Genomic DNA, 16542 nt, shown 5'->3' with positions numbered 1-16542 from the left:
ATTTTTCGTCACAGATTCAGAAATTTGATAAACATCTGGTAAATTCAGGAAAAAGGAAATAAAGGTTGTAAAAAAAGCAATTTCAACTAGAAGTAATTATAGGGAATTGTATAGAAAAATATATTCTCTCCTAACAGCTGACAAATAATAAGAAATTAAAACATTCTGTATTTCAAACTAATTTTAATATGAAATTCATTTCAACAATAATTTTGGATTTGTTATATATCGTTTTTCGTAATTTGTTATATTTGTTATATATCATTAGATTATTAAACTCAATTACTTATTTTCTTTTCAAGATTATTCGATAATTTCTTAGAATTATTTAAACAAAATTACATTTCAAATAATATTTCCATAGTTTTTTTCTGCACAAAAGTGCCAAAAATTCCAAGGATATTTTTAAGAAATGTTTCAAATCTCTCTGAAACATATTAAAATTGTTTAATGTTCTGAAAATACCTCCATATCTTTATTGTAATGATAAAGCATTTCTGTAATTCCAATTGGTCTCTGCAGAAATATTTTTATTCTATTCAAATATTTAAATTTGTTATAAAATAAAAGTCTAGTGATTTAATTATAACCAAAGAAAATAAAATTGGAAATAAAAAAAAATTTAAAATTAGAAATTAAAATTGGTGACAATCAACTGTCTTTACTAGGCATTACCAGGATATAATAAAATCACCAAATCAATGAAACCTTTATGGGATCTGTAGAACTTTTCTATCGTTTATAAATATTATCCTCCCAAAGTGATTTAAGTCAGTACGCATGTACGAAATGAGATATAAAATTATGGTAAAAAGCGATGACACCCTGAGTGCAGCATCAATAAATTTCATTTTTACCGTAAAATGTTATATTGTAATTTTTACATTAATAATCAATTAATTAATGTGACTCATAAATTTTACAGGAAATGTAACTACATAATTACAGTATATCAGATTTTTCGTTGCGTAAAATTTTAAGCCACAAATGGATTTTATAGTTAAAAATACTGACACTGCCTTCACTTTGTACCGTAATTCGATCCAGATTTTCTTGCATATCTGAAAGTTTTGATTTAAATTTCGTAAGCTAGTTTAAGCAGTTTTGTGTTTCTTTGTAAATTTTTAGGTTATTAGTGTTATTGAAAATTTTAAGCACATATTTTAAGTCAGGTTTTTATATTTAGCAATGTATAAACATGTTTCTCAGATTATCTGAGACAATACTACCAGGTTTTGTTCACTTCATAAATTATATTTTCGTTTATGTTATTTTTCTATACTTTTGAAGTTACTGGTGTTTTGTTTTCTGCGCATAGTAACTAAGGCAGCAAAACTTCTACCACAAAATTATGGATAATAATATCACAGGCACTGTCGGTACAGTACATTCTGAAATAAACAGTAAGGGACACTATACGTTTCTCTTTAATCTACTCACTAAACTAAAATTCTAACTAACCTCAGCTAAAATTCTATCATTAAATGAAACATATTGAAATATTTTACATAAATTATGCATTTGAAACATAAAAAGAGATGTTACGAAATATACTTTTTAAACTTTAATTTTAACTAACTAATGGGCCCATATGTTTATTTTAGTTTTTTGCTTACACTGTACCAACTGACATAAAGCAAATCCAAGTTTTAACAGTTTTCCTTATTTACCTTATATTAGAGGGTTGCAAAAGCCACCATGTCTTTTTTATTTTATTAATTTTTTTTCATTAATTTTTTTCTTTAATATGCTTTTACTTATATNCAAGGTTTTAATTTTTTGGATTGCCTCATTGCAAGCTTGTCTCTGAGTAATTGAGAGTTTGAACTTATCACCATATTTGCTCTCTACATTTTTAACGATTATGCTGATTAATGTGTCTAATTCGTGAGAATTGTCAGGAGTTGGCAAAATTGAAGCAGATGGAACAGTAGTGTTGGCCGTTGTCGGTAATGGGGAAGATGGATAGGTAAACTCATGATCGATGTTTGTGTTTAGAACGTTGTGGATTGTTTCGCTGAGTGGGGATAAATTAGCCCGTGGTAGAAAATTTGCAGGACTATTCAGCACTGATTGTTGTGTCATAGATAATAGATCGGCCTGAATAGGTGAATTATCTTGAAAAGGAATAAATGGCAATTTAGCCGATATTTGGGATGAAGAGGATGTTTGTGTTTCGCTAACGCGTTTTGCTTCTGTTTGTTCTATGTGAATTGCAGAATGATGGCCAGTTCAGGGTAAGCCTGCTAGTTTGCTGTTTTGTGGACTTTGAAGACTTTGGCTGATTCTTACAGCTTGCTTAAAAGGAGACTCAGCCGAATTGTGAGCTGAAGGGAGATAACTTTTGAGACGTGTTAATGAGAGGCGGTCTAGATCTGCCATAATTGTTCTCTGGTGTTTGTTGATCAATTATAGTGCTTACTGTGTTCATGTTGGAAGATGTTGGTGTAGCACTGATGCCTTTTGCCTCTATTTGGTCTCTGCAGACTGGAGAAAAGCTACGAGTTCTCGATGAGCCTCTTAGATTACTAGGAAGTGGAACACTAGCATTTGAAGTGTGCAGTGGGGACTCCCTTCTACCATGAAGTCGTGGAGTGTTATCCAGAGCGATTGTCCGATGAGATTGCTTAGAGTTGTTTAGCTTTGGAAATCTGTTTCGTTTGTTCAAGTTCCAGAAGAAAGTACTTGGTTGTTTACAAGGAGATGGACAAGTTATAGGAGTCAAAATAAAGATTTATGAGAAAATAAAGTAATAAGTGGCGAGGGTGAGTCTTGACCGAGTCTCCAAAGAGGCCCATTTCCGAAAGATTATTAGGATAATTAAGAACAGATGTTCCAAGAGCGAAAGAAATTTTTTAATGATTTTTGATGATATTTGATGATTTCCGATGTTCCATTGATGTAAGAAATGTGCAAATTAAAAGGGAATAGGCCATCGCTATGTTAAATAACAAATATTAAAGGCTTTAAAAAAAATTGCTGAAACTAAGTGTATAAATCTATTAATAAGTACCACTGTTGACGAGTTGACCTGGGGAATTCCAATGGTTGGTAGTATCCATAATATTCTATCAAGTTGGTACATGATATTACTAAGTAACCTAAAGCTATGTGGATGTATGCAAATTTAACTTGAAATGTATTATGTGGGAAAAAACATCATATAAATACAAAAAATACATATAAAAATCAAAGAAAGTACTCAGAGACAACAATAATAAAGATTTAATGATGCACGTAAAATAACACTGAAAGATAAATCATGTAATTTAATTTTTCGTAAACTTTCACTTTTTCCAGGGTTAAAAAAAATCGAAATAAATTTAGTAAATTTAGTCGAAATAGTAGCAGAATAATTTTATAAACATTTTTGACGACATTTTACCTCCACCAGCCTAACAGTAAGTCAATAAATATAATCCATTAAATATTTTTTCGGTGCAAACGCTTCCATGGAAAATGAATTCCATAAATAAATTGTCTTTCTAAATCATTAATTATATCCCTTAAATATTATATTAAATTCCAGAATGATCACAATAGCGCTGCAATGTTTAGACTTAACAAAATGGTCTTCATTTATTCTTATCACCTGCCAACTATTTACAAACCGAATCATGCTTGAATCACCTTATGAAAATCACCTTAATTATGCTTGGTGAATATTTTTTATTGTTACAATTTTTATTGTATTAGTTTCATTAAACTTTTTGATTTTACACCACACTGTTGGAATTTTCATTCTAAAATTATGGTAAAACAACCGGCAGCAGTCTGTCCATCCTATTGAATGTAAAGTTTACGGTAAAGAATATGTTTCACCTTTATGGTTTTCAAACCGTATACGACTAGTATGGTTATAAAATCATGAATGCAAAATTATATGGATTTTTAACTATTTACAGCTACCATGGTTTCAAAACCATTAAGAAATTTAACTGGACATAAAAGCTAGGTTTCTCGTTAGATAATGGACATTGAAGAGTGCAGGACACTGGAAATTCTGCATGTGTGTTAAAGGGAATGGAGGTGTCATTGCTGAGACTCGAACCCACCTTTCCCCCCTTCTGTCGGTCAAGAGATTGACAGATTAGCTCCTGCTGCTTTAATATGTACGTAGTTGCTGAGAACTAAGTTGCTTTATTAGGTGAGCTTAGTTGGTGCATCAAAATTCGTGTTATTTAACCGTTTTAGGTAAAAAAAATAGTTAATAAACGATTTTTCTGATTGTTAATGGTTTTAGTACCATCTTATTTATGGTTATTCGACTGTTTTGTTTAAATATGGTAAAATGTCAGATCGTTATTTAGCTTTTTTTCCGGGAAATTTCTAACAGTGTATGAGGATATGTACTGTTAAGTATCCATTTTTCGTGGAACATTCCTATTCGTCATTATAAACTCATGTTTTTAATTTTCCGATTAATTAGAAATTCTATCTCAGACAATATAAAAAAAATACTCATTTTAACTAGAGTTCAAACCAATATATTATTGCTTTCAAGAATGAAAACGTGATTTAACATCCATACAACTACTTGAGTATTATTTGCTTAACATCATTTACTGATGTCACTAGCCTGAACGGAAATGAGGAATATTTTAATTCATAAATAATTTCTACGATTCCGCAACTAAAACTCGTGTTTTCAATTTTTAGATTAATTAGAAATGCTATCTCAGACAAAATGAAAAAATTACTGAGTGCAACTGGAGCTCAAACGAAGATGTTATACTTTTTAAGAATAAAAATATGATTTAAAAATGCATACCAAATGCTTTGCCTTCATAGTATTATTCATTTTTCATCATTTACCAATGCCTCTGGCTTGAACGGAAATGAGAAACATTTTAATTCATAAATAATTTCTTCGATTTCGCTGCTACAATTTCTTCGATTTTTAAAAGCATTAAGTAATCTCAGTTGATCATAAGAAAATTTTAGATATTTTTCTGAAAAAAATCTAAGTCGAAAGAAGTTCCTTGATAATTGAAGAGCTTAGTGGAAGAACCAGTTAAGTGACATTTTTAAAAAGACATACCGATGAAACATCTACTCCGTGAAAGTTGAGCTTCACCCTGTCTCCGAATCTTGTTTGATCGGTTTTCGGACTAACACAGCTAGAGAAAATTAGATGCCAGTTTGTTTCAAATTAAGGTTGTTAAAATTTATTCAATGAATGTAAACCTAAATATATGTATGTTTATTTTACCTTTTCAATTAGAGTTATATTCGATGAAAAATATTAAAAACCGTCCATAAAAGCAAGCAAATGCTAAGCACATAAATCATTATAAACCCCCTTATAAAAGAGTTAAAATCAAATAAATAGACCCAAAAAAATTTAGTAAGTTATGCCTTCACAAATATACTAAAAACATAAAGATTAATCGAAAAAAACAAAAGGAAGAAATGTATGAACTTTAGAACTCATTTACTCAAATTCACTAAAACGTCATTTAGCCGGTTATTAAAGCATTTAATTGCACTAAAAGTGTTCTAAACTTGCATTTCTATTGATGTCATATTTTAGGTTTCTTTGAACTTATCTTCTCTTAAAAGTTTTCAGGCTAAACGCCTTAAAAATATACATACTTAAAAATATACATAAGCTATTATTCTGTCTTTTTCTTCATCACTTTCATTTTTCTTCACATCGTGTAAGAAAAGACAATTCAAATGTTTCGAAATTATTTGTATAGTGGAATTACATTATAAACTTTTAATTATTATGCTCGTGTAATAACTAAATAGTTGTGCAATATGGATTAAGAGAAATATTTGGCTGTTAAAAAGCCTCATTAAAACGTCGATGATTTTCTTCGATCATGTCAAGAAAGAACGAAGCGTAAACTAAATATTTAAGAAACATTTTAAATTTGCCGCATTAAAATTACGGTGAATGAAAACATTAGAATTCTATGAAGATATAATAATTTGAAGGCATAAATAAATATTAAAGTGAATACATATTTTACAAGCGTTGCATTTATTTTACAAAAAGTGGAATTGTAGTGTGATTTTTACTGCCAAAAACAGTGTTCAACTTACGGAACCATGTTCAACCTACAAAAATAACTTACGAAAAAGTAAATTATTCGGACATTAAGATTGATTGCTTAAAGCTGCAAAAAAATTTAATCTTTTTAACACCCGATGGATTATTATCAATTCCAACCACTGTAGAAGTGTAATTAAAATTATTAAAATCAGCATATTTTTGTGAATGAAATTTTATTTTATTTTATTACCGTCGCTAAGCAGACCCAATTTTTTGTGCTTACTACTACTATCGTTCAACTCCATAGCCTTGTAATTTTGAATCCAATTCAGAAGGTAAGGGAACTCCTGGATCAAATAGCAGGAGAAACTTTGCCTTCGTGGTCAAACTTTTTAATGGAACTGTGGTCGATGAAACCTGCCATCACTGGAATTTGAACCTGATCCATGTTATTCTAATGCGAACGCTCCATCTCCTGATCCCCCATGGCTATGTGAATGAAATTGAATGATTTGAAATTGATTGAATGAATTCAACATTATTTATGCTTTGCAGTAAATAAATTATTTGAAAATCCATGGTGAATGTTTGCATCCAACAAGTTTAAAATTTCGAGGACAGGTTTAATCTAATTAAATTTTGATGTAATTTAGTTGTTTGTCAGTTTTTAAGATTTTATTATTTTCCGTTTTTTGAGAACCCTTTAATAAATTATCTTTTTACAATGATATAATCTACACCAGCATTTTAATGATTATAGTTTAAATAATTTATTACCCGATAAATTTTATAATTTTTTACCTTAGAGATGCTCCAAGAACAACTTAGTTAAACTAAAAAGAAGCAAAAAATAATATATTTTAACATAAAAAAAATTTTGCGCTGCTTTAAATAAAAATTTTCTTATGTAATTTTCCTTACCAAATAAACACCGCAATTTGTTTCTCATACAAACCAACTCAAACCAAAATAATTCCGAATTCATAGAAAAACAATATGTTTTTTTTTTAACTTAAAACACTCCTCCTTGGATTTAGCAAATTTGTTTACATGTAATTATTTAAATTTTTACGTATAAGTAAGATATAGATTTTTGCTCCATCAGCAAAATTTCTTTCGATTAATTGAGCTAGTTTAAACAATAAACAACCTATAAATGCTTTTTAAATCATTAAAGGATTATTTATAATGCTAAAATTTGTCTCGTCACTTTTAAATGAAATCTATTAATTTTCAACTTTTAAAATTAATCAATTATGTAATTATTTGGAAAACCCGATTGCTTACAATATAATTGCGTCATTAATATAAATTTTTTTAACAAATAAGAGATAACAATAAAATCCGATTTATGTGGTCACGATATCCAAAGCTTTCTTCTTTTTCATAGAAAAATGTAACTATTAGTGTTTGCGGTAGACGTTTTTACACTTACGCAATCTCCTTTTGTTTTCTCAACAACGGCTGTGTTTATAAATGTCAGTTTGACGGCCGACTGTTAAATTATCATATCTATCTTCTGTTGAATTTTCTTATTCACCTTTTTCCTCATTATTGCGTTACTTTGCATAAAATCAAAGCAAACCTCTTTTAAACAGTAATACTTGAAAAAAAGTACATCCAGTTAGTAACTTAACGTGAGTAAGTAACTTTTTATTATAATGAAACATATATTCAAAAATATTTAGATAATATAGATATAAATATTTAACATTTTCCTATATAAATATAGTATGTCAAGTAACATTACTTTTGACGCAATTTGGTATTTACAAAAGTACTCTATTTATGATGAAGATTATGATTTTACTACTTTATTTATGATTCTTACATAACTTTTAGGAAGAATATTATTATTTTTTTTAATAAAAACTTATTTTTTTCAAGTCATGCATAAAGTGTCAAAGTGATATGATAGCATGAAAACATATTATACAAAACATATTGATACTACTGAAATAAAATGAAGAAAAGTATGATTTATGTTCATTAAATTCCGATTATTATGTTCATTATGTGCTCATTTGGAGATTTTGGTCACGAAAATTTTGCTGGTATGGCCTATTTTCACTGCGTAATAACTCTCGGGGGGAATCGAATCCTCAAAAGTTAGTATTCGGCAAAATGCAACAGAGGACGATCCAATCGTAATTTTTGTGAAAATGGACGTAAACCGTTCTTCCGACTTGGTCTCCAAATATCAATAAGATTTAGCATTAATTATCATGGCGTTATTTATCGGGATAACACTAATTATTAAAAATTAGCAATATTTACATTAATATCCTATCATACTTATCGAGTTATGTTCAGTTTAATGACATCGATAGTATTAAAACATATCGATATTGGTTTATATTCATTAAAATATTCTATTTACTCTATTTATTTATTCAGTTTTAGTAATTATGTGAATAAATGCGGTTGGCGAAAGTAATATTTCAAACCAAGTGTTTTCAAAAAGAAGTTGAATTTATCTTATTATGGTTTGGATAAGACGGAAATCAAATGCTGAATTATTAGTAGAATTGCTTTAGATACTATGTTTAATCTAACAACGTTTAAAATGCAAAATAAAAACATTGATAAAGAATAGTTATAATGTTTAGTTGATTTTTAAATCTCGTTTTAGTTTTATCTGAGTCTTCCCTGGTTATTGTCAAGAGGTTTAATTCGGTTGCTTAAATTGGTTTAAAGATAAGATAGCGTGTTTGGCATGTCGCTTAATTTTCTGGGAGTGGAAATCATATTTGCTATTGCAATCTATCTAATTGGAATATACCAGTACTACTGCAGTTAAACAAAAGTTATAATTTTTTATCAGTCAATTTTATTGAATGACAAATACCAACAATCAAAAAGAAATATCGATGCTAAGTGTCCGTTGCAGCGAATGTTATACTCTTGCAATATTATTATGTGAATATTTCTTTTACGGTATTCTACTTACTTTAAATATATGTTTAACAATCAATAAAACATTCGAACCAACTAAACGCGAAAACAGTCAATGGTTTAAGACTTCTCAAAATACATCAAGATAGAAAGATATTACTTTTCATATAATAAACTGGACCATTTTAGTATATGTTTAAGCTCATTAATGACCGAAACGCAATTATAATTATATAAACTTCATCTACTTTTTGGAAAAAAATTGAGAATTCTATAAAAATATTTAAGAACGCTTACCGTTTATGTATAGTTTTAAAATTATTTTTAGCCAATTAGCAATATACTGCTCAAAAAACATATTAAAAGATTTATTGTCAAATCATTGCATGTAAAGCATCAAAATCTATGAACGCACTTATATGGGGTTTAACATCAGAAAATACATGGAAATAGTTTACTTGGATTGTTATTTAATTATTGCTTAAAGTAATATGCAATTTAATATTTTATTGACGGACCAGCTGTCATTGCATCTTTTTGATTTTATTATATGTAGTATTTGCTATATTTATAATTCTACAATATTTGTAAAAAATTATTTAAGTTGTGAATTTTTAATCGTTCACTTCATACTAAGGCAATTAAAAGCAAGACAAGATCGTTGGAACTTGCTGACGTAAATGTGCCAACAAATATTTTATTAAAATCTCACAAAAGTTTGCTATCCAACCTACTGCTATAAAATGTGTCAGCGCTAAAACAAGTCACGTGGTATTTTTATGGCTTACACGTAAGTAAACTTTCAGTAATTGTCATGAATATAAAGTTATTTTTACGAAATGAAAGCTTGGTTATAAATGAACTAGTGTTGACATTATCAAGTATTTTTCATTAAACAATCCATTTTCAGTTGGGTTTTGCAACTTTTATTGTTTAGTTTTAACCTTCTAAACACAGTTTAGAAGTTAATATTAAAATTGTTAAAAATTGTTAAAAATTAGAAGCAAACCTCAATTAGCTTACAAAAAATTAATAACAGTTTTCTTAAAGTAATTAATCTAGTTACATCTTTTTTTTTCTATAAATCCTTTCTCAAATTAAATGCGTATAGTCATAATTTTTATTTACTTATTTATTTATTTTACATTTTAACCTAAGATGGACTTACTATTGACTGAAAAACATTTAAATATTATAATCTTTAAAGTTCATCTCTTAACCCTTTCGAAATATTAATATTATTATAAATAACAGAAATAAAAAAAAATTTTTAAAGCATTTTAAAAAAGTACCAGACTGAGATAGCCTGGTCGGTAGGGCACTAGGCCCATGTCCGAGAGTTCATGGGTTCGAGGTAGACCGTCGCCAATAGCCCATTGTGCAGCTCTAGTGCGAGGTAAATAATGTACCTACCTACCGAAAAATTATTTTTCAAAACATGATTTTTCGAAAGATATGAGAAAAATTGATTTTTCTCAAGTACCTACCGAGCAAACTCATTGAAACTTTTTAACCAGTTTTAGGATCGTGGTCTAAATGTACCTTTTCACCCAATGTCGATATTAAAAGATGCTAATACAAACGGTTCTTAAGTTTCAAGAGATAGACACACACGTGCAAACTTGTTCTATTATTATAGCTGTATACAATCATATTAAATTCCACAGTTACTAGCTTTGATTTCATGGTTGTTGAAAATAAATGTCACTGTTTGGAGATTGACCAAACACAGTTAATGTGTCCATATTTTGCAATCCTATAAGTTATGTAATTTGGGGTTAATTACCATATAGCAAAGATAAAGATAAACACGCTCAAACCCTTCGTTTTATTATTATAGATGCATACCACCATATCAAATCAAACAGCTACTTGCTTTGATTTCATTGTTGCTGAAAATGAATGTCACTATTTAGAGATTGGCCAAATACGCTTCATGTGACCATATTTTACAACCCTACAAGCAATATTGATTGGGGTCGCTATTCATATAGCAAAGATAAAGATAAACAAAAGACTACAGTAAGATAGATGCTTTCATTCGAGGCACTGGAGTTATTATTAACTATTGGAAACATTTTTTTGCAATTTGCATGATTGCCTTTTTTCTTTTATTAAATGCTCATTTGTAATCTCACTGCAAGGAAATTCGCTTAGGTTTTTTTTTTCTTTTCTTCATTTTTTTTTTGGCTCTCACAACAAATAAATGCATTCGTCTTCCTCCGAAGTTTTGTAATAATGAATTGGTAACTATTCGAAATACTTTTCTTTTCTCGTTGTTGCGCTCTTATCTATCCCAAGCTTATCCAAATCTGACAATTTATAAAAAAAACTTTTGTCATTTTTAATATCTTACTCTCTGTTCATTGGGCATCCATAAATCAATGAAATAAAACTCACAGGGAAATTAGTTGTAAATCCGTATTTCATGCTTGTTAAAAGTGGCAATGTTATACATATTACTTAATATTACATATTTCAAACATATTACTAAAAGCTTATAATCAATTCATTTGAAGCAAATATTTACCCACCTGAGAATGTTTTTTATTTTCTTTTATCGGAAGGTGGAAGGATAAACCTTGCATTTATAATACAAAATCTACTCACTTTAATTATAAAAATAAAATTTTACTTATTTATTTAAAAAATTGGGAAAGAATTTGGAGAAAACTCCTTATTCTATCAATATATCAGTATACACCGAAGTGCCATTACATTGTGACCACCCTGCTAATTACATGTAGGACCACCTTTAGCCCTCAAAGCTGCTAGCACCCGCAGTGGCATTGATTCCACAAGGTGCTGATAGGTAGTCTGAGGTATCTGGTACCAAGCGCTCACCAACTGGTTTTGCAATTCCCTCACATTGCGAGGGGGTAGCGTGGCAGCACGAATTTGGTTTTCTAAGTAGGACCACAAATGCTCTATTGTATTAAGGTCAGGTGAATTTGGGACCAATACATAACTTGAAAGTCACTGGAATGTTCTTCGACGATTCGACCCCTATGACATGGTGCATTATCCTGTTGGTAAACACCATCCCCCGCAGGAAAAACTGCTGCCATGAATGGGTGAACTATGTTCAAGTAGCTTACAGACGTCAGGGATTGTTCTGTGAGGATCATGGGTCCTAATGTGCCCCATGAAAACATTGTTCCTGGGCGAGAAACCATGAAAATCTGGGCGAACCCATTGTTGTAGATGGAGTGTGTAATGGCTCTTCGGTGTGTATGTCAATGATATATTTTTTGTGCTATCTTCTATTTTCAGTGTTTTCCGTATTTCTCCTAATAAGTTGAATGCAGCGTTTAATGGAATAAGAGCTAAAATTGACTCCACTGCACCAAACGCAAATAATATTTTTCAATCTAAGTAAACTGATATAATGATGATATAAAAGAAGTCCAATTTAAAAAAGAAAGAATATTGGGACTAGTTTGCTTATTAGACTCCCGTAAAATGCAACGAGAGTCTTTCCAGTGTTAATATCTTATTATATTTAATCTATGTTTTTTATTTAAAAATTTTTAAAACCGTCTAAATCTTTACTTAAGAGCTCTCTAACTTAAGACTCATCTTACATATGATCTCTGATCGGTGAGGGTCATAAATAATACAGAAATCATCCAAATAGCATCGAAATTCGAACCTGAGTCAATGGGAAAATATCTCTCTGATATGTCCGGGAAAATCTCAGTTCAGATACGATCATTTTATTTTTTTTTATATCCGTCGTTGAACTGCCGACCCAATTTTGGGTTTACTAATGATCAGCTCCGTAGTCTTGTAATTTTGAGCCAATCCATGAGTCAAGGAAACTCCTGGATTAGATTTCCCCTAGAGGTATGATTTGTTATGGGAACATGGAGGACTTTGTAACTCGAAATATTTAACTTGCATTAGTCACCCTTTACTACACTGGGAGCCTTCAGCCGGTGGGTGTTGAACCTACTACCTCTTGGACAAGGGTCCAGTTCCCTAAAATCCAGGCTACACCGGCCCTCGCTCATTGACCATGTCTAAAAATGAACTCATTGTATCCTAAAAATAAAGTACTCTTAGTACGCATGCGTCAATTCTGGTGAAATGCGCATGCACCCGTGAAAAAGTATCAAACTCACGTAAATACGATATTTCACAAAAATTCATCAGTTAAAAAAGCTAAATTAGTAGAAAATCATTTTAACTACAAAATCAAAACAAATTTACAATGGAAGTAGATGATCTCTTCATTTAACCAATTGTTGTAATATCACAAGATTCTTTTCTAAATTTCATCAACTTATTTCTTCAAATTATCAATCCATGTCCCTGTTTTAAGTTAGAAGGTAGGCTTAAGTAGAATCAAAACATTTAACAGCTGTAAACAGTGAGTTAGCAGTTTTGTCTTTGAAGCGTTAGTCACGCCAACATAGCGTGCAGATATGTAGCATTAAAATAAACGCGACCATGCTCAGTTAATTCAAATCTTACATACGGGTGCGTACGTAAGATAATGTTTAAGTTCAAAATATCATTAAAAAGTTACACAAATTTTTTTTTTCAGACTTGGAAGAGAAATAAAATGTATATCATTAAAATCCTCCCTCTACTTCTTGTTGTTGCTCATCTTTCCATGTCACAGCAACTTTGCCCATACAAGTTGCCATGTGACGTCAAGAATTGTCCACCACCGAACTGTGCAAGTGATGAATATCCAGTACTAGGTTTTGGTTGCAACTGTTGCCCTTATTGCCAGAAACGTTCGGGTGAGTTATAACAACATTTATAATAAAGCTGTTATCTGTAAATGTTAAAGTATTGAAAAAATTTGCTATCACATTCTTAACAGAAATGCTGAGTCTTTCAAAAACGAGAGAACGTAAAAAAAATCAAGCAAAAATGAATGTAGATAGAAATAAACAGTTTGATTCGTTCTACTTAGGAAATCAGGCTAATTTCATTAAATTAAAATTTAGTTGAAAATTTTTTCCTCAGATTTTTCAATCAACTTAAAAATCTATGAGATAATGTATTTAAAATACCTAGAATTTTTTCTGTAATAATGTTATGCAGTCGGAGGAAAAATCTGACAGATGGTCAGACAAATAATACTAAAGGTCAAATTAACGTAAATACAATGATTGTGCCAGACAAAATGTAATGATCTGATAGGCAACAAGAAAAAAAACGCTGTTTAATTGTTTTTCCATTCATCAAGATTTTCACACTTTTAGTTTAAGCACTTAATTTATTCCATTTTTGCTGTTGTTGCATACCTCCGTTGATTAGCAACATTAAATTAGGTCTATGAAATATGTCACTCTAAGAAAGTCTAATACTAGAACAAGGTTTTTGAAAAGATCATATTTGAAAATCATCAGGCAAATGTATCATATGGTCAAGGGTGGCCTGATGCCAGCACACTAAACACAGTTTAGGAAAACCTTAGTTCTATTGGAATAAGACAGACATCTCAATTGTCCACTGATAAACCTGGTGATGACCTTCTGGTCTCACCTACAAAATTTGAGTGATAAAGCAACTCCAGGGTATTTTCATTGGGACCATTGAATAAGTGGGATACAGCTTTTTTAGCTCTTGAAAACAGCTTTAAATAAATTAATGAATCAGGTTTTCATGAATTTACTCCATGCACACAATTTTAATTCATAAACCTGTTATTAATTAAGTGAAATCTATAGACGTAATTTCGTATATTTAATTCACAGTTTGTCCTGTCAATTTTGTACGCAATACAAATCATGCAGACAATTTTACTAATGCATGCAATATGCCACACAAATAATACAAAATATAATTTTTAGACGGAAAAGACATTTTTCACGATGGGTAATGAAATACATATTCACAATTTGACAATAAAGTTAATTTCCGTATGCATAGAAGATAGCTTAAGTAATTTTTAAATTTAATTAAAATGTGTTTAACAACAGTTATTTTATTTTATTTTTAGGTGAAAATAACGCAGTGCCAATTGGATTATAAAGAAATATTTCAAGATCATTATAGCTTTCTGGCATTCAATACAATAATTTACAGAAATTAGTTACTTACTACATTTTGAAGAAGCTTTTAGAAAATCATTGAAAGAATATATTTTTGTGTTTAATGGCATTAAAAATTTACAATATATAATGTACAATTGATTAAAAAAATCTTTTAGATCCAAAGCAAGGAAAAGGGTTTCGTGAAAAGAAAACCGTACCATCAAAAGCATAATTAAAGGAAATCAATATAAAATATACTATGAGTGTTTACTAATACCGCAAATAAAATATAACATATTTCAGGACGATAGAATGAAACAAAAGTAACCAATTAAATATCAGAAGTAACTCTGCAGAGGGTTCCATAGTTATTGCCCTTAATATACATTTTTAGTAGCTTTATTAAAATTAATAACAAAAAAATTATACACATTGGGGAATTAATATTTAAGTGGGAGGAAATGCTATCGAAATCTAAAAAATAACAATACATGGAGGCACATACAGTTGGGTACTTGCACTTGGCAAAAGACTATGATACCCACACATGGGACATATGTCAGAGCCAGTTGATTGGTCATAACCTAAATGGCGTGTTAAAGTTGAGCTAAGTTTCTCCGCATGAGTTAGAATGTTAATTAACGTGAAGTTAACTAAATACAGTGCCGTTGATTTATTACTTGTTTTCGTATCTTTGCCTGTTTATCCTGCCTGTCTTTGTGTTAAGAAAGAAATATATTGCGCCATGTGCAAGAAAAATGTCTTGCTTATGGTAAATTTTGACTAATAGGAGTCGACATCGAACAATAGTCTTATTCTAAATTATACTAAATATAATTAATCTTTATTTTGAACGGAAAATCTTCTAATAATACATATAGCTTAATCTGATTTAAAAAAAGCCACCGAGAAGAGTAACTACTGTTTGTTCACCAGGTATTGGTATTTGACTCCGCCTTAGGCACGTGGTATCCGACGATACCATTTCGCTACTTTTGGGAGAATGATTTGAACAAACCCGTGAATGATAACCAGTTGCCGAAGTTTGGAAAAAATATCGGTATTAAAGATTTAATAAATTTGATGAAGTTCTTTTGAGTGCGGGCATATTCATATTTTAAACTTATGATTCGAAATATTTCTAATTTTTAGGTTATGATATATATATATATAGTAGATGGANACTAGTTTACTAGTTTTCATTGTAATTTTTGTACATCCTATGAAAGCATGCAACAAATCTATTGTTGTTTGCAAATTATTAAGTGCCTAAAATAATTGTTGAACAACTTATTCTGTTATCTACTTGTTTCTTTGATAGCTAACTATTATTTGATGCTAGGAATAACGCTTTGTTTAAGAAGTAGCGTAGTTGCCGAAATTGTACTTCCTGTTCGCTTCTAAATAATACTGGTATGGTTTAAGAACTATCCAGAGTCCACATCAACCATATAAGTTTAATATCTTTTAGAAATAATTTCTTTTCTTCCAACAATTTAGCTTGCTGTTAAAAGGTTCTACATTTTGTTCACGATAGTGTACTTCCTGAAATCATATATCACTTTTTATTATTCACCTAAGGATGGAAGTTTACCTACATGTTCGTGTATAATACAAGTTCTATCTCGTTCGGATGGTCATTTTAGGCATTCA

General features: G+C 30.1%; 1 protein-coding gene and 1 long non-coding RNA gene across 2 annotated transcripts in view; one reads left to right on the top strand and one right to left on the bottom strand.

Annotated features, from left to right (window-relative positions):
* Positions 1 to 16542, bottom strand: part of LOC107438462 (uncharacterized protein DDB_G0274171) — a 96665-nt gene that overhangs the window by 61639 nt on the left and 18484 nt on the right. The window lies entirely within an intron of this gene.
* Positions 7475 to 15072, top strand: LOC107438466 (uncharacterized). Its single transcript, XR_001583372.3, has 3 exons — positions 7475 to 7642; positions 13446 to 13647; positions 14856 to 15072. It is a non-coding gene; the product is annotated as an uncharacterized lncRNA (long non-coding RNA).

The sequence above is a fragment of the Parasteatoda tepidariorum genome, chromosome 4, assembly GCF_043381705.1.
Source record: "Parasteatoda tepidariorum isolate YZ-2023 chromosome 4, CAS_Ptep_4.0, whole genome shotgun sequence".
In the NCBI taxonomy this organism is placed as follows: domain Eukaryota; kingdom Metazoa; phylum Arthropoda; class Arachnida; order Araneae; family Theridiidae; genus Parasteatoda; species Parasteatoda tepidariorum.
This window is presented reverse-complemented; position numbering and strand designations above follow the sequence as displayed.